The 27,288-nt window shown below is 36.9% G+C and overlaps 1 non-coding gene across 1 annotated transcript; it reads right to left on the reverse strand.

The window, feature by feature from the left end:
- Window positions 1-14,982: 14,982 nt before the first annotated feature.
- On the reverse strand, window positions 14,983-15,089 carry LOC127108838 (small nucleolar RNA R71). Its single transcript, XR_007796347.1, has one exon. It is a non-coding gene; the product is annotated as a small nucleolar RNA R71 (small nucleolar RNA).
- Between the last annotated feature and the right edge of the window lie 12,199 nt (window positions 15,090-27,288).

Raw genomic sequence — 27,288 nt, forward strand, 5'->3', positions numbered from 1 at the left:
TTGCTTTTGTGTGAAACATAACTTGTTTCAAGCATTCAAAATGTTGATAATGTTGATGTGCTTTGTTTTGTCCTATCATGATATAATTTTGTGATATGTCAAGCGAATTTTACTATGGCTATCGAAAGTTAAACGTAACTTCACACATCTTTGAGTAATTTATTATGGAGAAACGCAAGTCACATTGCTCAAAGATATAGGCTAAAAAGGTTTAAATAGAGTGGCATCAGTCATCATAAATCGTTTATTAGAGACGTGTTAGGTTAAACTATAATTCAAACATGATAATAAGAGTCTATTAGTTCGCATTATCCACCATTTATGTATGTGCATTGTTCTGTTGGGGAATAAGAAATAAAGCGCGTGGAGAAATGAGTTCTTCCGGTACAAAGACGAGAAGTTAAGGCGCGACGAAGTGGCGGCGTACCTACAAAATTAACACTCCAACGTCCAAGTTAGTGAACTAATAGAGAAATTATATGAGAGTGAAGGTTCATATTTGAAATTGGCGCGTATGATATGTATATGGGCTGACGGTTAAAATTATTTCCATTTATTTCGGCGAGTTATACGGATCATTGTTCGATTAAATACAACAGTGGGAGATGAACCGATGACTAGAATCATATGCTTTATGCTTCGTTGAGGTCTCACATTTTCGTTGCTTGCTCCGCACCTATTATGTACATGTCTTCTTGATTGGACCTCCATTGTGGGCCTTGCAACCAGTCTGAGATAATTACCCCTAAAACCATTGTTGTTACATGTTGAAGCGAAGGTTTTGTTGCCCAGGCATGTTGACCATTTTTCGTGTTCCCTGGCTGGCCTCTGGTTTAGGGAAGCGAAAAGGTTTAGAGTGGGAGCATGTGAAATTGGGATGTGCCCATTAAATGCCTATCACATAACTGTAATGTTCATTAGATGAACTTGACGCATGGCTCTAGGTTTGATAGCAAAAAGGGCCCTCCTTTTAGGGAACTTGAGTTCTTGAATAAATTGAGGTGCGGTCACGACCGTTGGTAGCATGGTGACGCTTTTCGATGTCCGCTAGGGTTGATTGTGTGGTAGTTGCTCGACTGATATAAGAAGTACAAGGATAACTTCATACCATCTTTTCCTTTTTCCCACTCATGAGATTTGAGACTTCCTTCATTGCTTTTCAACTTCTATCTTCATCTCTCACATACGTTTTTTTTATCAATTGTCATTCCAACATTTTTGCGGTACTTCTTCGGTGGCCTAATTGTTAGGGGTTTTGCTTTCCTAACTTTGCCCTTGACGAATCCAATTGTTGTGAATGATTTTAAGAATGAACAAAAGGCTCAAACTTATATTATAGCACATCGTTGTGATTTTGGTTGTGGCCCCACAAATATCGAAGTAATATGGTGGTTGAAATCTCAATCTTGTGTTTATACTTATGATAGTTCTTTTTTATGTGTTGGAAATAATCTTGGAATGGACTAGAATGCTCGTCGAGATGCCCGAAATGCAAGAGACGATGACCCGGCCGCGTGGGTGGATCAGAAGATGTTGGATGTAATTTTTCTCTTTGCCAGTTAAGGTGCTTTGGACCATGTTTTTACTGAGGTGGATTCCTCTCCACACTAGGAAGAGTTTCCTTCAAAAGTGGACAATAAGATGTGCAACAACTTCGAAGGGTATGTTCTTCCCCTCCATGAATACATCTTTTCCTGGATAGGATTATGGCTTCCCTTTAATGATTTTGAAGTGGATTTCAATAATCATTTTGGAGTTGGCCCATCGCAACTACACCCGGTAAGTTAAGTTTATGTCAAGTTATTTCATTAGTGGTGAGAATAGAAGAGGAGTGTGTCAAAATTATCACTCTTTTTTCATCTCCTTAATATTCAATGTAGTTTGGCCAATTCAGCTCAGGGTTAGGGTCTACTTTCTCTTGGCAGGGTAGGAATATGTTTGAGGTCTATACTGAGAGTAGGAAGAACTTCAAAGACCGGTATTATTTGGTAACGCCTCTCATCAAGGTCGTTCACACTAGTATATGTGATGTTCATCTTGATGCACCTTCGAAGTGACACTACTATAAATAATACATTTCATGACGATGATTTCACCTCACATAATGAAAAATTGAAGTCAAATACCTGGACGCACCCTTTTTTTTTTATAAAAAAAATATACAATATATTTCGTCGGTTATTTAGAAAACCGATGGGTAAACATATTCAGTGTACATGCTTCGAATCCAAGCAACCTCAGTTTATGTTTTTATCTCATTAAAAGGGACGCGTTCTTGAATATTTTATTTTTAATTTAAAAGTATGCTACTTTACCCCTCGGTTTTCATACCAATCCAGGTGAATATGCTTTTCTGATATATATATATATATATATATATATATATATATATATATATATATATATATATATATATATATATATATATATATATATTATATATATATATATATATATATATATAGAGAGAGAGAGAGAGAGAGAGAGAGAGAGAGAGAGAGAGAGAGAGAGAGAGAGAGAGAGAGAGAGAGAGAGAGAGAGAGAGAGAGAGAGAGAGAGAGAGAGAGAGAGAGAGAGAGAGAGAGAGAGAGAGAGAGAGAGAGAGAGAGAGAGAGAGCTTTAGCTTGTAGTATTCAGTTTCATTTGTCTAAACAACACAGATATAATCCTAACAAAGAGCTATAAACAACGAGAGTCATAAGCACATATCATCTTAAATAGGAAGATGTTATATGTTTAGGACTCTCTTTTCTTCTTCAGATATCCAAATCATTTTTTTTACTTCTTCTTTAGATATTTGGTACATCAAACATCACTACTAATATTTTTGTCATATTTTTTTGTTGTTATTAGTATTGTTGTTGTTGTTATTATTATTGTTGTTGTTGTTATTGTTGTTGTTGTTGAGATCTGAAACTCTAGAGTTTTTGTTGTTTTTTTGTTGTTGTTATTGATGTTATTTTTGTCGATGTTGTTGTTCTTGTTGTTGAGACCCTAAACCCTAAAGGTTGTTTATTGATGTTGTTGTTATTGATATTGTTGTTGTTTATTGATGTTGTTGTTCTTCATGTTATGTTTAATGTTGTTGTTGTTTTCTTGTTGTTTTTGTTATTGATATTGATATTGAGATTATAGTTTTTGTGATTTTTTGTGCAACTCCCATCTTGTTCTGTCTAGTTAAGTTTATTATATCTAATGTCGATTGTTTATTTCACTAACCCCTCTTTGAATATATAACCTAGTAAATTTATTTTGGAAATAATCATATGCAAAATTATGTTGTATCTGATACTTATCTTACACTGATTAATGATTTTTTTTATCATTATCCAACTCATCATTCTTCTCACACTATGTTATTGTTAAAATCTCTCCAATACCTCTAATTATTGTTCAATGTGTTTGGTACGTTCATGAAAGACCGAGTTATGGGCAATTAGAGTGGAAATCTTGTTATCACAATACATGGGAGTTGATTCAGAAAGAATGACACCCATATCAGAAAGTAACCAACGCAACCAAACTATTTTAGTAGTGGTGGATGCCATATCACGATACTCAGCTTTTGCAGAAGAACGAGAAACATTATCTTGCTTCTTACTCTTCCAAGATGTAAGAAAGTCTCCAAGAAAGATACAAAACCATGTGGTTGACTTACGATTTATGGGGTCATCAGCCCAATCAACATTAGAATAAGCACGTAGTTCCAATGAGGATGATGAGGGAAAGAGAAGGCTCTAAAACTGGGTTCCCCGAAAATGAAGACATATGCGAAGAACGGATGCCCAATGCACTGTAGTAGGAGAGATAACAAACTGACTAACAACATCGACATCATAAGCAATATCTGGTCTAGTAGTTGTAAGGTACACCAAACTGCCAACCAAAGTACGATATAAGGTGGGATCTGGCAGACGAACACCATCAGATGAAGCATATTTCACATTCAACTCAAGAGGACTATCTGTTACTCTAGTATTAGAAAGGTGAGTCTGTCCAAGAATGTTGTCAATATACTTGGATTGAGAGAAAATATAACCCTCTAGGAGAGTAAGCAACTTCAATGCCCAAGAAGTACCGAAGAGTGCCTAAGTCTTTCATCTCAAACTGTCTGGCTAATTATGATTTCAAATCATTAATTCCATTTATATCATCACTTGTAATAATCATATCATCAACATATAATAAGAGTAAAATACGACCATGATAAATGGTCTTGACAAACAAAGCAGAATCATGATCACTAGAGTGAAAACCAATAGATGTAATCACAATGGTAAACTTCTCAAACCAAGCTCGTGGAGCTTGTTTCAGACCATATAGAGATTTCTTCAATTTACACAATTCCCCTTAATTATGAGAAACACCTTGTGGGGGTACCATATAAACTTCCTCGTGAAGATCACCATTTAGAAATGCATTTTTAACATCCATTTGAGAAATATGCCATTGACGAACATATGCAACTGCAATGATAGTGCATATAGTAGTCATCTTAGCAACAAGAGCAAAAGTATCTTCATAATCCATACCATATTGCTGAGAGAATCCCTTAGCAACAAGACGAGCTTTGTAGTACTCAATTGATCCATCAGACTTCGTTTTGATCTTGTATATCCAACGAGACCCAATAACACATTTTCTAGGAGGAAGAGGTACTAATTCCCAAATATTTGTTTTATGCAAAGCAAAAAGTTCTTTTGTCATAGCCTGCTGCCAAAGAGGGTTAAGAATAGCCTCTTTATAGGAAATGGCTCAAATAAACTATGGGCAGGGGTTAGAAAAGAAGCAAAAGAAGCATAGTAAGTGGAATAGACAAAATCAGGAAATTGAGTAGACTTACAGTCACAAGAAAGATAATTGGGAGGCGAAGGATCAACAATCACAAGAGGTTATTGGGTAGCCATAGGGACAAAAGGGATGTCATTATCTGGAGTAGCTGTAGTAATAGTCCTGCAATTCTCAAAATTTCAATCACTAGAAACATTATCATTATGACCAAAAGGATCAATATGGGTGAGTTTTGAACTGCTAGTTATATGAGAATCAGAAGAAAGAGAGTAAAAAAGAATGTGTTCAAGGAAAACAACATGACGAGAAACATACAAATTCTTTGCATCAAAAGCATAACAACGATAACCCTTTTGACCATCCCCGTACCCAAATAAAAACACATATAGCAAAGCGAGAAGATAACTTACTACGTTCTACTTGTAGGAGAAAAACAAAACAAGTAGAACCAAACACTTTCAAAGAGGAATAATCTGGGATAGAGTTATATAATTTTTCAAAGGGAAACAAATTAGATGTGACAAAAAAATTGGATTCTATTAATAACATGAACAACAATAAGAACTACTTCACCCCAAAATCCACTAGGAACTGAAGTAGACAATAAAAAAGAACAAGCAGTCTCAATAATGTGACGATATTTCCTTTCAGCAACTCCATTTTGTTAAGGAGTATCCGTACAAGATGTTTGATGATTTGTACCATCAAAAGCAAGAAATTCAGAGAATTTATTAGATGTATACTCACCATCCAAATCACATCGAAAACACTTTCTAACAACATTATGTTGAGTCTTACTCATAGCACGAAACATGCAATAAACGTCAAAAACTTCAGAATGATTTTTCATAAGATAACCCCAACAATAACAAGTATAGTCATCAATAAAAGAAATATATTATCTAGATCCACCCTTAGTAAGAAGCGGTGATGGACCTCATACATCAGAGTGAACTAAGTCAAACGGTGCATATGAAATGGAAACACTTTTACTAAATGGTAAAGTTGAAAATTTAGCAAGTTTACAACCACAACAATCTAAAATATCATTGGTTTGTAACTTTCCTAAAGCTCCAGTAGAAGCCAAATACTTTAATCTAGAAGCAGAGACATGCATTGTAACACCCTAAATTTTCCCCCACATAAATTTAAAACATTTATCAGAGTAAAACAATTCAACATGAAATTTAGGATGCTACATTATATCATACAATCAACCTGCTAAATCGAAATGACATGTAACACTTGACAGTTATAAAAATAGTAGTAATAACTACATGTCTGAATGTTAACTTTTATTAAATAGCAGCGGAACAACAATAGCAAAAAGTTAACTCACATATCTAATATCAACATGACATGTCATTGTAAGAAATGTTAAAACATAACGAAAGACACAGTGTTCCAAATTCCCCGGTGTTACACATCAGAGTAGGCGCCGACACTTAAATAAAAGGGAAGACTTCATCTTCCACTCACATCTGAGCTCCTACTACAGATTATCTGCAGGTTACCCACGTGGAGGCAACATTCAAATAGAAGGGATGAGATATCATAATTATATAAAGGAAAGCATGATAGTAAGTAAGCATCAGATTATCGCATGCACATCACCCATTCAACAACATAATTCCATATAATCCAAACAACAACTATCCACACATAATAGTAACCTCGCAATTATCCATACAGAATAACAACACAACAACTATCCAAACAGGATAACAACATAACAATCATCTAACATAACACCAACATAACAACCATCCGACATGATAACAACATAATCAACTCATCCAACATAATAACAAACGCAACCAATATACAATGCAATGAGACTCAACAACTTGACTCAATGCATGTGTACCAATATGTGAACACTTAGGTTCATCACTTCGATCCTCACCTCCTAGGATCAAATCCACCCATTTTTTTCCATCACCTCCGATAGCGACTCACTGATTCCATCACCTTCCAAATCAGCTAACGACCCAATCCACACTATGGGATTTGAGGCTCACCAACAACAGACCATTTGTTCAATAACATGAATGCATGAAATATATTATACATGCCAAAACAACATCATGCACAATGATCCACCACCATAGTCAATGTACACCGCCAATATTGTCCATCATGCATCAAACACATGTTATACATCTCAATAACATCAACATACAACATAACAAGCAACAACAATGTATTTAAGGTTATGTCACACCACCACATAAACATACAACGAACTTCAACACCATCGCATAGAAAAATATGCATTTCCAGGTACTGAAACCAATTTTAAATGAACATACACACTCTCAGCTTTCTGACACTTTGATCAACACTCGAATCAGGTACTCAGAATAAAAGTTATGATCAAAATTGTGTTGGAACCCAAATCTGCCTAGTCGCGACGGAGAAGCATCACGGGCATGACGTCCTCCACCAGGGGTTTCATGGCGTCCGCCATGGACCTTCAAAATATAGATTTTATGTTTTTCAACCGTTTGAGGCATTTCAGATCTCTGATTTCGATTTCGTAAAAATCTCTGATCTCAGAATTCGACATACTATAATTATTCAATGATTAAAATAGAAAATTCACATTATATCACAGATTGGCATCAACAAAATCATTCAATCCCATATATTTCTTCATGTAATCATGGATTAACAACCCTACTTAACTATAACATCAATTTCATCATTTTCAATCACAGATTCTTATATTTTTCAACATAATACATGACATACATCAACAACGAATCACACAACATTGACATCATACAATCCAACCAAATTTTATGATTCCAACAATAACAATTGCAACAATTCATCATTCCAACATCAGTCACAACATCATCATACCACGCACATACAATTCAACAAGTAATTGATCAATTCAACAATTACCAATCATCATGATCATGAATATAAAGAAGAAAAGCACAAAACTTACATGGCATAATCTACCAACCATTATCATGTTAACCCTTATATAATCAGAACTTCACTCTTACCTTAAAGTTCCTAGTAATTGATTCTTTGACCTTCAAAAATGGTGAATTCTCCTCTTGAGCCCTAACCCTTTCTTCTCCCTTTCTCAGTTTCTTCTCTTTTCTTCCAATTGTTACGTGTTCTTTGTTTCTATCTCACTATCCCCTTTTCTATTTTTATTATAACTCTTATTATTATTACTAATTCCACTAAATAAAATAATAACAAATAATAATACCTCTAATTATTTAATCTAAATAATAATAGCCTCTTATTATTTTATTAACTTATTACTATTATCACTAATTTCCACCTATTAAATAATAATAATAATAATAATAATTCACTCAATTAACTAATTAAATTAATATTCAACTAATATTAATTAATTAGCTAAATAATAACTAATATAATTAATTAGTTTTACTCGCCACACCACTATTTCTACACTTTTGCTCAAACACTTCTCAATACTTTAATTTCTATAATTATAAGACAACTACCCCCACACCAAGGGTAAGACAACATATCAAAATATTGTAAGAACAAAAATTGTTCTACAACAGATTCCATGATTCTGATGATAACAAAGGATGAAACCAAAAATGGCACCCTAACGAAAAGTTTCTAAGTATGCAGCAGGGTTCTAAGGAAAGAAGGAAGAAATCATCAGATACAGAATCATATCAGATACAAATTATCAGAAGACCAGAAGCATCTGAAGTAGAAACACGTTCAAGAAAGTCTAACTCTGAGCAAAACAGCAAAATATCAGAAGCATCTGAACAAGAAGTACGCTCTAGAAGTTCTGACTCTGAACAACGGTATGTCAAACTCCAGAAGTTCTCAGCGCTATCTGAAGAAACCATCAGAACTCAAAAGAGATCAACATCAGAAGTTAGATAGCAAGATTCCAAGATCTCCAGAAACACGAAGACTCTGATTATGGAATTGCTAAATAAGGAAGAGTAACGTTAAACTCAAATAAAGTTTTGGAAATGGATTTCCTAATGCAGAAAGAGACGTTAAACTCCAAATTCAAATGAAAAGGAACTATATTTGGAAAGTAGTCATTCAAAGAGAGAAAGTTGTCTTGGCAAGAAGCTATATAAGTTATGGCATTAATTCAAATTATTGACCATCAGTTTTTACGACTACTTCAATCCTATATATAAAGGACTGCAAATCAACATTGAGAGGTACAAGTACAACAACACAAAAAGAACATACTGAAACATCAACACACATAAAAACGTTTTATTCTCTCAATCTTCACAAAGCTTTTGCTTGAAACGTGAAACACTTTTTGTTCTTACTGTTGTAATATTTGCTTATCTTAGAAGCACTCTAGATTACATAAGTTTCTATCTTTGTTGTATTTCCTCAAGTGACTCTGTGCAGTCTGTATACTTGAGAGGACTAAGAGATCTTTCTCTTAGACGTTGTTTGTAATCAATCTTTCAAGATTAGTGGATTAAGTCCTCGTTGAAGGCGAAATCACCTTGGCCGGGTGGACTGGAGTAGCTTTGTGTTATAAGCGAACCAGTATAAAAATCCTTGTGTGATTTTCATTTTGAAAAAGCGCTTATTTTCCAAACAATTCAAACCCCCCCTTTCTTGTTTTTCTCACCTTCAAATATCAATCAACACAACACAACTACGACGATCACATAATTAAATTACGAAAAAATAATTTAAATAAAATTGGGGCATTACATCTATGATAGTAATGCCATAAATAAAAACTAGAAGACGAAGAATTCAACTGAAATGAGGATAATAAATTAATTGTGGAACTAGAGGTTGAGGCTGCAGTATCAAGAACTCTCAACTGATCCAAAATATAAAGCCCCGATTGTCTACGACATGTCCCAATCAGTTTCGTTGAATGAGGATCTACATATAACAAGTAGTGGAATAAAACATAATTAAGTAACTAAAATCACACAATTGACTAACAGAAGCAAGACTCAAAGTGAGGTTAGGAATATAATAAACATAAGAAAATGACAAATTAGGTGTCGAGATAGAACCAATATCTGCTAATGGCGTATGGGTGCCATCAACAGTCATAACTGACATAGATGGTGTAGTATTCAAAGATATAAATGATTTAGAATCATATGACATATGGTGTGATGCTCTTGAGTCTAGAATCCACATGGAAGGAAATATACCTGACAAACAAGAATAGTTCAAACCTTTAATAGAAGAGGCAGACATGGCACATGATTGAGTGTCAAGAAGATTTTGGAGATGCTATGCAATATCAGATATTTGAGAAGTAGTCTCAGATGGATATACATGATCAGAACTGGAGCCAATGGTAGTAGAAGTGGAAGCAACAACACTGGATGATGAACTTTTGAGATTTTCCCGTGATCTTTCTCCTTACAAAAAGCACATTCATCAATACCAAGCCCAGCCCTACCTTGAGGTTTTCCTTTGTGAAATGGAGCAACAAAAACAGATTGAGGAGTGGAGAGAACTCCTTTATCTGGGATTATATTAGAGTGGGACTTGAGTCTGATTTCTTCTGCCAACAATTCATTGAAAACTGAAGCGACACTGGGAAGAGAATTATGATGCAAAATACCCCCACGAATGCCTCAAAATCATCCCTAAGTGCCATCAGAAATTGAACCAACCGTTGCTCTTCTCTTTGATCAATGTACACTTTGACAATTTTCAACTCAGTTAATTCTATAAGAGCCAAATGATCCCACAAATTATTCATCGTTGAATAGAATTCATGAATGGTCATATTATTTTGCTTGAAAGCTCTAATATTACTCTCCAGCTGATACCTTTTTGCAAAATTAGAATGAGCATAAAAATGTTCCAAATGGTCCTAAACCTCATTTGCAGTATCATATTTTGCTAGTTGCACACCTATTGATTGAGAAATAGAATTATTGATCCAAGTAAGAATCTTCTAATTATTGGCATCCCATGTTTTCAACTCGTTTGCATATTTTGCTTCATCTTTTTTATCTTTAGGTTTAACAGAGGTTCCATCAACAAACTTCCACATCTTTTTTCCTTTTAATTTTTTTTCATTACATAACTCCAATAAGGATAATTTTTTCCATTGAGTTTGACACTAACAGACTAAAGAGAATCATCTTTATCATTACCCATTGTAATCAACTATGAAATAACCAAAACACCATAATTAAACAAAATATCAAATAAAATTGACTCGAAGAAAATAATCATTGTATCAAAAGTTTTTTTTCCCAATTTTGCCAATTGTCTTCCAATTTTACCAATTGTTACCAATAAAAAAAAAACATATAATATAACTAAAATATAACTTTTTCCTATCCAAAAAAAATCAACTAATCATGTTTCACCTATAGAGATTTGGTTTATGCTATGAGTTAGAAGAACCAATGTGTTGGAAATCCACCACAATCTATGGAGAATTTCAATCAATCTTGATGAACAAGATTATTATCAATTACTCAATAACAATGAAAAGAGAATCACAATTTAGAAATAAAATAAAGAACAATGAAGAAGAAGAAGAATATTCTCTGTAGAGTTTTCTCCCTGCCCACAACCTGTGGAAAACTTCTTCATTCACTTCGCAACTGCAAAATTCTGTGAATACAATGTTATGACTTCTCTATTACAAGAATAAAGGTTACTCCTTCTATTTATAGATTTAGGTTAACCTACTCCCTAAGCCAAAACCCAAAACTATAAAAGCCCAAAATAGTTAACACTACTAAAAATAGGCCTAAGTCGAAATCATGTGTGAAGCCACATGCTTCGACACTTCGACACACTAATACAACTCGACACACTAGGTGATTTGACACTTCTTTTCTTCTGTCGAGCAGCCTACTTCGACATAAAGAATTAAAATTCAACACACCACCTAATTCATTGTGTCTAAGCTATCTACATTCATCATAGCTCTTAGTCTTCTGAACTTCGACCTGCACTCTCTTTGTCATAATGTCTGCAATTTAATTCTCAATTCTGCAGTGCTCCACATTCATCTTCCCATCTTCTACCTGCTCTCGAAGATAATAGAACCTCATTTAGATAGGTTTGCTTCGACCATGTGCTATCGGATTCTTTTCCAGATTGATAGCTGATATGTTGTCGATCTTCATGGTAATTGCTCCATGACTCTTCGTTGTTATATCTTCGACCAGATTCACCATCCATGTTGCTTGACATGCACAAAGGGAAGAAGTTATGTATTCCGATTCTCACAATGATAATGTTATTATTGTCTTCTTTCTCTAACCCCAAGCACCACATAACATAAACACATAACCAACTGTGGATTTTTTATCCTCAACATCACTACACCAACTTGAGTTGGTGTATCCCACTAGTTTGCATTCTTTTCCTTCATCAGCTATAGGAAACAAAATGCCATAGTCGAGAGTTCCTTTCAGATACCTGAGTATCCTCTTCTTTGCTGCTAGATGTGATACCTTTGGCTTCTGCATGAATCTACTCACCATACCTACACTGTATGCTAAGTCAAGACATGTGTGACAACGGTATCTAAGTGACCCAATAAGTCTTCTATATTGGGTTGGATCGATATCATACTCATCTGAATCTTTCGACAGTTGTAATTCGGGCTCAGCTGGAGTCGAAGTTGGGTTGTAATCTTGCATCTCAAATCTTTTGAGTATTTCTCCTACATACCTTCTTTGATGCATCATCAATCCTCTACCACTCTTGTAGAATTTGATGACAAGGAAATATGAAATGTCACCCAGATCTGACATTTCAAATTCCTTGTTGAGATCACCTTTGAAGTCTTTGATCTCCTTGTTACAGTTACCTGTTATCAATAAGTCATCGACATAGAGATATAGTATAAGCAATTCTCTCTTGCATCTTCTTACATATACTCCATGTTCAGTTGTACACTTCACAAATTCCTGCTCCCTTATAAAGCCATCTATCTTTTTGTTCAAAGCTCTTGGAGTTTGTTTAAGTCCGTACAAGGCTTTATGCAGCATGTACACCTTTCTTTCTTCGCCTTGTTTTACAAACCCAACTGGTTGTTGATCACACTGAATTACACCGTGTTTTTGACTCGGATTTCACATGTTTATTAGGACTTTATTATCATTTTGTTTGTATTATGCTCTCTTTTATGTTGTTTTCAAATATTTAGCACTTTCGGACCCTTTTAGAAGAAACGAAGCAAAAAGACCTAAAATTAGGGATTTTCGGCGAAAATTGTACACATGGTGTTGCACATGGAGGCCGCTATAGGAGAAGCCATGACTCATCAGCCCTCAACCAAGAGGTAACCGCCACGTTCCCATGACCCATTTACACACATGGCGGGCGCCATGAAGGGATGGCGGGCGCCACCTTTAGAAATCACATTCCCACTAAGGAGAAGTTGGAGGGCACCTTGTTCTTTGCAAGCTACTGAAATCCTCTATAAATAGTTCATTCCATTTCATTTTCAAATCATCCAACTTAGTTTACAACACTAAGCCTATATTTATCATTTGTAAAGCGATAATTCGTCACATCGGGGGGTTATCGCACCTTAGTGAGATTGAGTTAGGTCACTTCGAGTTGTTGTCGTCTTTATCTTCAGGAGTCGGAGGTTTCTTTTTCTTGTACTAGATTTAAAGCCCTCCGTTTGGAGCAGGTTCTTATTTATCGCTTTTATTTATTTACTTGTCTCGCTTTACTTTATTTACTTTCTGTCTATGCTTTATTTTTATTTATTTTCCGCACTCGCTTTACTTTGTTTATTTTCCGCACTCGCTTTACTTTATTTTCCGTCTCGCTTTACTTTATTTATTTTCCGCACTCGCTTTACTTTATTTACTTTACGCACTTTACTCGTTCTTTAAGCCTTACATTCTAAAACAAACTTTTCATCATGATCAATATCGTTGTGTTTGTTTGTGTTACCATGTCTGGCTAAATCTTTTAAAGGTTAGAATGTAAGGATCGCGGTTACAGAGATGTCTCACATATTGGATCTGTAGAAATATTTTAAAGGTTGTTTTGATTTTTAAATTGAGTTTTCTAAAACAAACTTGGTTAGTTTTAACTATTCAAGGAATGTAAAAGCACCCTGGCTTAGTTAACTAGGGATTTTTATCACTTTAAGGAAAAACTATTTTTGAAACTGTTTTTGGACGCGTTGATAGATTTAAAATCAGGAAACTCCTTGGGTAAAACTTTCCAAATCAAAATCACTTTTCAACTAAGTTTATGAGTATTATTTCTTAAAAATAAGTTTACTACTTTAGCGTTCTGCGCACATTTTATAAGTGACAATAAAAGGCCTTAATTTAAGGGTAAACTCGGTTCTGAATACGCGAAAGCGACAGTTCCTGTTAAATGGTTTCTTTTCAAGAGTAGAAAATATTGCCTCATAAGTAGTTCTATTTAGACAATCGAAACATCACTTAACTGACGTGAAATACATTCAACCTATCTTTACCTGCATTTATTATTTACCGTCGTTTTGCAAACCCAATATCTCTTTTATACCGCCTTAGATAAACACCGTAATGATAGTAATCGATAGATTGATGATTTGGTCTCTGTGGGATCGATATTCTTTTATATTACTTTGACGTGATTCATGCACTTGCGAATTCACACGATCAAGTTTTTGGCGCCGTTGTCGGGGACCAACTTCGTCAAATTTCGTACCCTGTTGTTACACCATCTAGACTAAGGCATTATTAGCCGGTAAATGCGAAGAACCCGTAGTACCGGAAATTTAGTAGATCCTTTAGCGGAACCCGAACGTTACACTCGTACGTGCCTCTTACTCATCCGAATTAAGAAAGCTATGGCCGAGAATCGCGACCGGAGACCTCTTAAGGAATTTGCCCAACCCTCTGACGAGGAACCTAGTTCGAGTATAGTAAACCCCCTTATTCCTACTAACAATTTCGAACTAAAACCGTCTTTGTTGCAATTAGTGCAACAGAACCAATTCGCGGGTCTCGCTATTGAGAACCCGAATCAACATTTAAAAGTTTTTATCCAACTAGCCGACACCTTTAAATCTAACGGCGCTTCACCCGATGCAATCCGTTTCAGATTATTTCCTTTCTCCCTTAGGGATAGAGCGTGTTCATGGTTAAATTCACTTCCAGCTAATTCAATAACTACATGGGAATACCTTAGGAGAGTATTCCTTGCTAGATATTTCCCCCTAGTAAGACTGATGTTCTTCGAAACCAAATAAGTAGATTTACTCAAAACCAAGGAGAATCGCTTTTTGAAGCTTGGGAGAGATATAAAGAGCTATTAAGAGTCTGCCCACACCATGGCCTAGAACAATGGGTGATCGTTCATACCTTCTACAATGGAGTCCATTATAACACCAAGATGAGCATCGACGCTGCCACAGGTGGCGCGCTGATGAACAAACCTTATCTTGAAGCTTGTGACCTAATTGAGGATATGGCCCAAAACCATTACGAATGGGGAACTGAACGAGCATCAGTAGAGAAAAAGGAGACCCAAGGTGGAATACATGAGGTAAGCTCTCTAGACATGATGCAGGAGAAATGGACGCTTTATACCTTAAGATAGAACATATGTCTACAAACACTCACACCGCAACAGTAGTCCATACAGAGTGCAAACTTTGTGGATCTAAAGGACACGAATCAGTGAAGTGTAACCTTTTAAACAACCTGAACACCGACCAAGTGAATTACGCCCAAGGTAGCCCATTTTCAAACACCTACAACCCTGGATGGAAGAATCATCCGAATTTTTCCTATAAAAACCAGAACCCTATCCAAAATTATGCACCTCAGAGACCGCAAGGTTATCAAGCCCAAAAACCAAACCAACCTATGCAAGTTGTGCCCTAGAAGTCTAACCTTGAGAAGATCATGAAGAGCTTTATATCGGGCCAAACTCAGCAGAATAAAGAATTCCTAAACCATAACATTCACGTAAATGAACTTATAACGCAATTAGGAACCAAGGTTGATCAGATAATCACTCATAACAAGATCCTTGAAACCCAGATCTCACAGGTAGCACAAAACCAAGCCCCACAAACTACACCTGGAGGACAATTCCCTGGACAACCTCAACCAAACCCTCGAGGGCAAGCTAACATTATCTCGTTACGAAGTGGGACTGCTTACGAAGGGCCTCATAACCCAGCAATGAGCGAGTCCAAAACTTCTAAAGAAAATATACCTACCAACCAAGAAGAGGAACCGGTAGAACCCGATAAACAAACCGACCAGGAAGGAGAAGCCAAGGATAAAACTTACGAACCACCACCCCCGTACAAACCACTAATCCCATATCCGCAAAGACTTAAACAAACCAAAATTAACAACCAATACCAAAAATTTATAAAAGTAATAGAGAAGCTTCATGTAGAGATTCCTTTCACAGAAGCTATCACCTAAATTCTGTCTTACGCCAAATTCCTCAAAGACATCTTAACCAACAAGTATAGGCTTGACGATCCAAAACCTTTGGAATGCAACTTTATTTCCGAGGATAAACTCGCTAAGAAGGAGGAAGACCCTGGTAGTTTTTCTATACCTTGCATCTTAGGGAGTCACGTGATCGACAAAGCTCTCCTATACTTAGGCGCTAGTGTGAATTTAATTCCCCTAGCTGTGTGTAAAAGGTTAAACTTAGGAGAATTACAACCAACTAAGATGTCCCTCCAATTAGCCGATAGGCCTGTTAAGTATCCTGTAGGCATTTTAGAAGACATCCCAGTTAGGATCGGTTAACTTTATATCCCAACAAACTACATGGTCACGGATATCAAAGAAGACGAAAACATCTCTATCCTTTTAGGTAGACCATTCTTATCAACAGTCGGAGCTATAATAGATGTCAAAAGAGTGAAATTAACCTTCTAAGTAGGGGATGAAAAGATCGAGTTCATTCTTTCAAAATTCCTGATGGCACCAATTCTAGGAGACGCATGTTATGCGATCGATATCATAGATGAGTGCATAAGGGAATTTGATCGAGAAGAACCCGAGATCGAACCATTTTCAAACCCGGATGAAAAGGATGACGAGCTAGAGGAAACGGAACCTCACACTAACGAATGTCTGGATCTTACTCTAGACCCTTCACCAAATCCTCAAAAACCAGCTCAAGAACTTAACGAACTACCCAAGAACCTAAGATATGAGTTTTTGGATGAAGAAATGAACCGCCCAGTAATAGTTAGTGCCACCTTAAACCAAGATAAGACAAATCGACTCTTGAATGTTTTAAGAAGATACCCCTCTGCCTTAGGGTATAACATCTCTGATTTAAAAGTTTTAAGCCCATCCGTATGTATGCACAGGATCTCGCTAGAGGAGGATTCAAAACCTTCCAAAGAACATCAGAGAAGAATCAACCCTGTAATGAGCGAGGTGGTGAAGAAGGAAGTCCTTAAATTACTAGAGGCTGGTATAATCTATCAGATCTCTGATAGTAAATGGGTTAGTCCTGTACATGTGGTACCCAAGAAGGGAGGCATCACAGTCGTGCAGAAATAGAAAGGCGAGCATGTAGCTAAACGCATAGAAGGCGGATGGCGTATGTGCATAGATTATAGGAAGCTCAATAAGGCAACTAGGAAAGACCATTTACCCCTTCCATTCATAGATCAAATGCTTGAGCATCTTGCCAGACACTCTTACTTTTGTTATCTTGATGGATATTCTGGATTTTTCCAAATACCCATACACCCCGAGGATCAAGAGAAAACAACCTTTACCTTTCCTTACGGAATATTTGCTTACAGAGGAATGTCGTTTGGACTCTATAATGCGTCAGCTACTTTCCAACGTTGTATGATGTCAATCTTCGCAAACTATCTCAATGGAATTATGGAAGTATTCATGGATGATTTCTCGGTGTGTGGATTAGACTTTGAATACTGCCTTATTAACCTTGAGAAAATCCTAGAGAGATGCGTAGAAGTTAACCTTGTGTTAAACTGGGAGAAGTGCCACTTTATGGTTAAATAAGGCATAGTGTTAGGGCATATAATATCTGAAAGAGGCATTGAGGTCGACAAAGCAAAGATAGAAGTTATAGAAAATCTTAACCCTCCTAAGACAGTTAGAGAAGTCCGTAGTTTCCTTGGACACGCCGATTTCTACCGACGCTTCATAAAAGTTTTCTCTAAAATAACAAAACCCCTGACCGACCTTCTGATGAAAGACATTGAATTCATTTTCAATGAAAAATGCATCAAAGTCTTTAACCATTTAAAACAAGCATTAATTTCAGCATCCATTCTACAAACCCCGGATTGGACTAAACCCTTCGAAATAATGCGTGATGCTAGCGATTTCGCTATAGGAGCTGTTTTAGGGCAAAGAAAAGATAAGAAACTACACGTAATATATTACGCTAGTAGAACCCTAGATGCCGCTCAATTAAATTATACAACAACAGATAAGGAACTCCTAGTTGTAGTCTTTGCAATCGATAAATTTAGGTCATATCTTGTAGGATCTAAGATTATAGTCTATACAGACCATGCAGCTATCTGTTACCTTCTAAGCAAAAAGGATGCAAAACCTAGATTACTCATGTGGATCCTTTTGCTACAAGAATTCGACTTAGATATTAGAGACAAAAAAGGAACAGAAAAACGTAGTTGCTGACCATCTTTCCAGATTAGAGCATTTGAAGCTGGACCATTTACCTATAAATGATGACTTCACCTATGAAAAATTAATAGCTAAGTTAGATATCGTTCCCCTTGAACCTAATAGAAACAACCTTGGGACAATTTCAGAAATCAGCAGAGTACCATGGTACGCTGATTTTGTGAACTATCTAGTCGCTGATATCATACCACCTGACCTCAACTATCAACAAAAGAAGAAGTTCTTTAAAGATATAATACACTTCTATTGGGACGAACCACTCCTTTTCAAAAGAGTAACTGATAACATATTTTGATGTTACGTCCCAGAAGAAGAAGTCAGAAATATCATAGAGCATTGTCACTCTTCACCATATGATGGACATTCAAGCACATCCAAGACATACGCTAAGATCCTTCAAGCTGGTCTTTATTGGCCAACATTATGGCGTGATGTCCATACTTATATTGTCCAATGTGACCGGTGCCAGCGCGTTGGGAACATCTCAAGACGTGACGAAATGCCTTTGAAGAACATCCAAGAAGTAGAACTATTTGACGTTTGGGGTATTGATTTCATGGGACCTTTTCCATCTTCGATGGGAAACAAGTACATTTTGGTAGACGTTGACTATGTATCCAAGTGGATAGAAGCTATAGCCGCACCCACCAACGACACAAGAGTAGTCATCAAGATGTTCAAGAATAATATCTTTCCCAGATTTGGAGTTCCACGACTTGTCATAAGTAATGGTGGATCACATTTTATATCCAGGATATTTAATAAACTCTTGAGGAAATATGGAGTAAAGCACAAAGTAGCAACACCATATCATCCCCAGACTAATGGCCAATTGGAAGTACCTAATAGAGAGATTAAGCAGATCTTGGAGAAAATTGTATCGATATCCAGGAAAGATTGGTCTGAAAAGCTAACAGAAGCACTGTGGGCTTACAGAACTGCTTACAAAACCCCTATTGGAACTACACCATACCAGTTGGTCTACGGGAAGTCATGCCACTTACCTTTTGAACTCAAGAACAAGGCATATTGGGCCATCAAGACCCTAAATTTGGATTACCTAGCATCTGGCAAGAAGCGGATCCTTGATATTCACAAATTGGAGGAACTCCGCCAGAACGCTTACGAGAATGTCGTTATATACAAAGAAAGAACCAAAGCTTGGCACGACAAAAGGATTGTGAAAAAGGAATTTAATATAGGCGAATCTGTTCTCCTCTTCAATTCGAGATTACGACTTTTTCCAGGTAAGCTGCGTTCGAGATGGACATGCCCCTTTGAGGTTTCCAAAATCCTAAAATCAGGAGCAGTTGAAATCCAGAACAATTCTTGTAATCCGTTCGTGGTAAATGGACAAAGACTAAAGCAATACCAAGGAGGTGACATCCCCACAAAATGCCATGACCAAACTCTAATCGACCCTCAAGTTCCTACCTCTAACATATAAAGTTCGAATCGTCAAGCTAACGACGTTAAACAAGCGCTACATGGGAGGCAACCCGTGATTTCTTTTGCTTTACTTTTACTATTTTATTTTTATTTGTTTTATGTATATGTATATCTATGTGGAGACTAACAGTTATAATATTTGCGATTTTAGGTGTCCTCTATTTCTAATCTAACCTTTCAGGATGAAGAATATCGACACTATGCCAGTAATCTTTCGTGACCCAGTTCAAGAGCAGCGCTACGCCATGCTTTCCCAGCGACCAATGCTACCCACGAGATATCCCGACTCGAGCTGCATGGAGGCATTAGGCATTGAGCCTAGTGTCAGGCATTTGTGCAATCAGTTGCAGTGGGATGAATATACTGATGATATGCATGTGACTTATAGGAACCTGACTTTGGAGTTCTTGAGCTCGCTGACCTACGAGCCCTATGTTGGTCACGCTAGTGATGGTGGATACATCAATTTTAGGTTGTTTGAGGCAGAATACACCTTCAACCACAAGCGTTTCGGTGACTTTCTGGGATTTCAGACTGCTTATGATGCTTCATCCGAGCTCCCCATGAGTTATTTCCTGAGCCGAGACATTGAGAAGTTTTGAAGTGATATTACATGCGGAGGTAGTCCTGACCCTTCCACCCAAATCTCCAACAAGATTCACAACCCTGCTTTCAGATACTTTGAGATGATCATTGCCCACACCTTCCTGGGGAAAAGTGACCCTGATGCGCATGTGAGTGTTGAAGATATCTTCTTCATGTACTGAAGCACTCAGTCACGCCCAGTAGATTGCTGAGTTTTCCTAATCGAGAGTCTATATCTTAATGCTCGCTCCGCTGTGAGCCCTATACACGTTGGCAACATGGTGACTGATATAGCCTTAGCTCTGGGACTTGATAGAAGATTGTTTCACCTGACGTCTTATTGCAGATACACCCTGATGGATATTGACTTCTATCTGGACCGTGGCCTCATGAGGAGATCTTCTTTCCAACCGGATCAATACAGGCTATTGATCGAGGGTGAGACTATTCACTACTTCACCTTGTCGGACCCTCAGGTAATTTGTGTTATTAATCAGGCCAACTGGGCCTACCCCATAGAAGGACAGGGAGAGACAGTAGACGAGCCAAAAATCGCACCTATCAGAATCAAAGTCCGCACCAACAATCTGAATCTCCAGAATCCAAGCATACAGTCTGAACTGGTTAAGCTTCGTATGGAGATAGCCCAGCTTCGTCGGGAGCTTGTTGACGTTGCTTTGTAGGTCAAAGTATCAGTTGCCTCACACGACACTGAAACCGATATGCTGAATGATGAGATCGCCAACCTCCAACGCCAGATCGCAGAGCTTCGAGGATACGAAGTCGAGGAGACTCCACCATACCCTAAGCATTTATACCATCACCAACCAAGAAATGCCGTTTGATTTTCCTACCTTCCCGTTATTTATTATTTATGCTCATTTTTATTGTTTCCTTTGACATTATGCTTGCTTTTTCTAAGATCTCTGGACTCGTGATTTATTAACTCTTCACACACACACACACACACACATGCACACACACACACACACACACACACACACACACATATATATATATATATATATATATTATGCCTTTATGTCCATTTTATTTTATTTTGTTTTATTTCACCTTGCTATTTTATTTTGTTTTATTTTGTTTTATTTTATTTCCTTTTATTTTACTTTTGTCAAAGCTTAAATAAAAAAAACAGCATTCATAGAAACCTATATGCACCCCCTTACAAAAATGAAGACAAAAAAAGATTTAGGCCCAAGTAGCAGACATCGTCGACCCAGGCATCCTGACCAGGGCGGTGACGGTGACGGTACCGGTGATAACCCCTAGTTCTCTCTCTCTCTCTCTCTCTCTCTCTCTCTCTCTCTCTCTCTCTCTCTCTCTCTCTCTCTCTCTCTCTCTCTCTCTCTCTCTCTCTCTTTCAGGTTACTCCTACCCTATCTCATATCGAAACATTGAGGACAATGTTCGGTTTAAGTGTGGGAGGAGATTTCCATCGCTTTTTTATAACTTTCCTTTATTTTTATTGTTTTTTATCGCTTTCCTTTATTTTTAGTATGTTTTATGTGTTTTGGTTGTTTGCTTTTCCTTTCAATAAAATAACATGTGTCTGACGAGTCATCTTTGTAGTGTATCCGTATTTCTCCTATTTCTTTAATCTTACCAAAAAAAAGTTTAGCAAAGAAAACAGTACATCTTGAACATTCAGGCTATAAGACAGGTTTATGACGAGATGTAAAAGACTTGGGAAAACTTTTTCTAAAAATCGGTATTGTCTTAACACCTTAGGCTTCATGATTATAAGAGTCGATCCCGATATCCCATATGTTGTAGCCCCAATTTTTGTTCCGAATAAGTCCTTAAGTAGTTTATCCTTGCAGTCAGCTCCGACTTAAGCATGCTCTACATAGGGGACCGATGAAAATAAGTGAATGATCACAAAAATTCCTGCTCTGTTCTCAAATCGCATGAAAATCCGGGCTAGGTGACTCTCACACGGTCATTTAACCCAGCAAAATAAAGACATATGCGGAGCATGCAGAAGAAAAATAAAAAATAATAAGCCTATTTGTTGGTTGGTTCAGAGGTATCTGGTGCTGAACTTGGTAGGGTGGATTACGATCCAATCCCCCACAACTGCAAATTGGGTTGAATAAAGGGGTTACACCAACTTATGTACCAGAGCCCCATGCTTAGAAAAATGAAAAAATAAATAATAAGCTTATTTGTTGGTTGGTTCAGAGGTATCTGGTGCTGAACTTGGTAGGGTGGATTACGATCCAATCCCCCACAACTGCAAATTGAGTTAAATAAAGGGGTTACACCAACTTGTGTACCAGAGCCCCATGCTTAAGATCATAATCACTAATCGGTCACTTTACTATGAGTATGTACAGATAACAGGCTTAATGTGATTGTACCTGAATGAAAAGGACTTTAAGAAGAAAAGAAGACCTAGGTATGATGGGGTAATGTGGATTGATTTGTATAGGAACGAAGCCTACAATCGCATTTGAGGGAAATGTCACTACAATATCCTTAGTTCGATTCGTTAGTGTCTATCGATACATTCCTTGAATGAACTTATAAGTCTTTTTTCCTTGAATTAACTCTAGTTGATACTGTTTTTCTTGCATAAACTATAAAGAGTTTTGCTTGAGGACAAGCAAAGGTTTAAGTGTGGGAGAATTTGATCACACTGAATTACACCGTGTTTTTGACTCGGATTTCACATGTTTATTAGGACTTTATTATCATTTTGTTTGTATTATGCTCTCTTTTATGTCGTTTTCAGATATTTAGCACTTTCGGACCCTTTTATAAGAAACGAAGCAAAAGGACCTAAAATTAGGGTTTTTCGGCGAAAATTGTACACATGGCGTTGCATATGGCGGCCGCTATAGGAGAAGCCATGACTCATCAGCCCTCAACCAGGAGGTAACCGCCACGTTCCCACGATCTTTCCCATTTACACACATGGCGGGCGCCATGAAGGGATGGCGGGCGCCACCTTTGGAAATCACGTTCCCACTAAGGAGAAGTTGGAGGGCACCATGGTCTTTGCAAGCTGCTGAAATCCTCTATAAATAGTTCGTTCCATTTCATTTTCAAACCATCCAACTTAGTTTACAACACTAAGCCTATATTTATTATTTGTAAAGCGGTAATCCGTCACATCGGGGGGTTATCGCACCTTAGTGAGATTAAGTTGGGTCACTTCGAGTTGCTGTCGTCTTTATCTTCAGGAGTCGGAGGTTTATTTTTCTTGTACCAGATTTAAAGCCCTCCGTTTGGAGCAGGTTCTTATTCATCGCTTTTATTTATTTACTTGTCTCGCTTTACTTTATTTACTTTTTGTCTACGCTTTATTTTTATTTATTTTCCGCACTCGCTTTACTTTGTTTATTTTCCACACTCGCTTTACTTTATTTATTTTCCGCCTCGCTTTACTTTATTTATTTTCCGCACTCGCTTTACTTTATTTACTTTACGCACTTTACTCGTTCTTTAAGCCTTACTTTCTAAAACAGACTTTTCATCATGATCAATACCATTGTGTTTGTTTGTGTTACCATGTCTGACTAAATCTTTTAAAGGTTAGAATGTAAGGATCGCGGTTACAGAGATGTCTCACATATTGAATCAGTAGAAATATTTTAAAGGTAGTTTTGATTTTTAACATGACTTTTCTAAAACAAACTTGGTTAATTTTAACTATTCAAGGAATGCAAAGGCACCCTGGCTTAGTTAACTACGGATTTTTATCACTTTAAGGAAAAACTATTTTTGAAACTGTTTTCGGACGCGTTGATAGATTTAAAATCAGGAAACTCCTTGGGTAAAACTTTCCAAATCAAAATCACTTTTCAACTAAGTTTATGAGTCTTATTTCTTAAAAATAAGTTTACTACTTTAGCGTTTTGCGCACCTTTTATAAGTGACAATAAAAGGCCTTAATTTAAGGGTAAACTCGGTTCTGAATACGCGAAAGCGACAGTTCCTGTTAAATGGATTCTTTTCAAGACTAGAAAATATTGCCTCATAAGTAGTTCTATTTAGACAGTCGAAACATCACTTAACTGGCGTGAAATACATTCAACATGTCTTTACCTGCATTTATTATTTACCGTCGTTTTGCAAACCCAATATCTCTTTTATACCGCCTTAGATAAACATCGTAACGATAGTAATTGATAGATTGACGATTTGGTCTCTGTGGGATCGATATTCTTTTATATTACTTTGACGCGATTCGTGCACTTGCGAATTCACATGATCAGTTGTGCAAGATAAACTTCTTCTTCTAAGGAGCCATTCAAGAATGCGCATTTCACATCCATATGACACATTTTCCAGTTGTTCATTGTAGCACCTCAAATTTGCACCTATCATTATACATACCATCTCATATTAGGTCATAGCATATCATGATCATTTGCATTGTCCCCAGTTGCCTCAAGAGCAAGCAAGCAAGAATTAGGTCAAACTGATCAGGAGATCAGTCAACCAATCAAGCAAGGGTGTTTCTCAAGGAATCAAGGTCCTAGGGTTTGCCCATCAAGTTCACATGACTTGGAGGTCTTTCTGAAGTGTTCAAGTCAAAGGTTGAAGCCTCAGAGGTCAGCAGTCAATGCACAACCAGGTCAAAACCCTAAACAGTCAACAATCAGTCAAAGCAGTGGATGGTGGCCATTCTTGTAGAATTTGGGCACCATGGTCAATAATCAAGAGTTCAAACAACTTGAGACATCATTTGAAGTCAAGTTCTCAAGGAATTAGGGTTTGGAATTCATCAGAAGAAGTTCAATCATTCAAAACCCTAGAAAAGTCAACAGACAGTCAAACTTGGTCAACAGTTGATTTAATCAGTGATTTGATGGATGGAAATGGTTTGAAGAGGCTTATTCATGTCCTAATAGGTCTTATATGTCATGGCAATCAACATCATTGAAGAATTTCAAGCCAATCAGAAATTTTCCAGAAATAGAAAGTGGACCTGTAATTTCAACTGCCAAAAATGGAAACTTCTTGATCTTAAACTTGCATCATGATACAAGCTTCAAATGAATTTTTGCCCAACATGAAAGTTGAAGATCTTGTTCTCCCATTTTCAAAAAGTCCAAGAACTCTCAAATCCCATGTGTGGTTGTCAAGATATGATCAAATCATTTTCATCAATTTTTGAACTTCAAAGGGGCATATCTCTCAAACCATAAGGCCAAATTTGGTGGGGTTTTTTCCTACAAACCACATTTTTCATCCTCTTTCCAAAAATATAAATTTCATGACCTAAAACATTACCATTCAAAATGGCATTTTTGGACCTTTTCATTTAAAATCAAAGTTTGACTCACAGTTGACTTTTTGATTTATGGACTTTTTCTCATTTTTGCCAATTGGAAAATGTTCCATATATCATTTGTGACTTGCCTCAAGCTTAAAATCATAACCATACCACCTTTACACCTCATTTTGACCAAAGTTGCACAAGTTGTTATTTTTGCAAATTGAAGCATAAGAACAAAGCAAGGTACAGCCTTCCATGTATAACCAAAAACAGCAAAACATGTTGTCCTTCTGCAGCATTTCACAGGCCCAATTCGTGCAAGTATACACCCTCCACTTCACTTGTACAAAGATTAGCAAAAAGGCAAATGGTCCCATTTGAGCTAATCCTTGTTAGTACATCATTAGCCAAACTTAAACAGCAAATATAAAGCATGTTTGCTGTCATTTGCAACCCTAGTTTTCAGAGCCACAGACCAAAAAACCTTCATACTTTCTCATTCTCCCTTTTTTGCATTTGGCATTTTCTGCTTAAAACCCGAAAAACCCTTGAACAACTGGGATTGATTCTTCATCTGGACATTCTTTGGAACTCCTTTCGAGCACAAAACATCCTCTGCACAGCTCTTATCATGTTCTGTTTTCAAAGGAATCCTTCAGTGGCAGTTCGAGTTTAGAGTGAAACCAAGCAAGCTTGAACTGATTTTCCTCAAGCATTCATCATTATCAACCATTGTGCTCACCTGTTTTTGCTTACAACCACTAAAGGACCACTGCATCTCCATTTCTTCAAGAATAAGTAAGTTGCTCGACCTTCCTTTTTCTCCAAACCATGGTATGATTTTGGTAGAATACACATCACTGAGTCTATTGCAAATTACATCATGTTAAATGGCTGATTCTATTGTGAGAAAATTGAATTTCATTTTTCTGTGTTCATGGCAAACTCTGCTCGATTTGCTTGGCTGGAAAGGATTTAATGAAATTGTTTGATGCGTGCTTGTTGTTTGATGTATGTTAATGCTATTGATATGCATATGGTTGATTTCTGGGCACATTTGTTCATGTTGATTTTACATGATGACGATGAGTACTGCTGTTGCATAATCCATGGTTCTGTCCAGAAGTTTCATGATTAATGTTGTGTTTGGTTTGTTGTTATTTTGATGTTGCAAAATGGTATTCCATTGGCCATGCTGTTGATTGTGCCTGCTTGAAGTGTCTATGTGATGATGAACATTGATAATGAAATACTGCTTGCTGTTTATATGCTATTGTGTGCTGTTGTTTGGTTTAACATGATGATGAATGTTTACATGCTGCTGTGTGAAACCTACCATGCCCAGAGTTTCCTATGATTGTGTTTTGTTTTGCTGTTGATTGATGTTACTGCATGATGACAGTACTTCCTTGCCATGATTAATTGTTAATGCTTTTGACTGCTTGCTATGTGATCATTGCCATGCCGTGTGTTTGATTCAATTCGAATGTTGATTGCTTAATGTTGGATGAACATGAGTGCGGCTGTTGTTGAAACCTTGGTTTTTTCCAAAAATCGTGTTTTATGAAGATTGTCTATTGTTGT

The sequence above is a fragment of the Lathyrus oleraceus genome, chromosome 7 (assembly GCF_024323335.1).
Source record: "Lathyrus oleraceus cultivar Zhongwan6 chromosome 7, CAAS_Psat_ZW6_1.0, whole genome shotgun sequence".
Classification (NCBI taxonomy): Eukaryota; Viridiplantae; Streptophyta; class Magnoliopsida; order Fabales; family Fabaceae; genus Lathyrus; species Lathyrus oleraceus.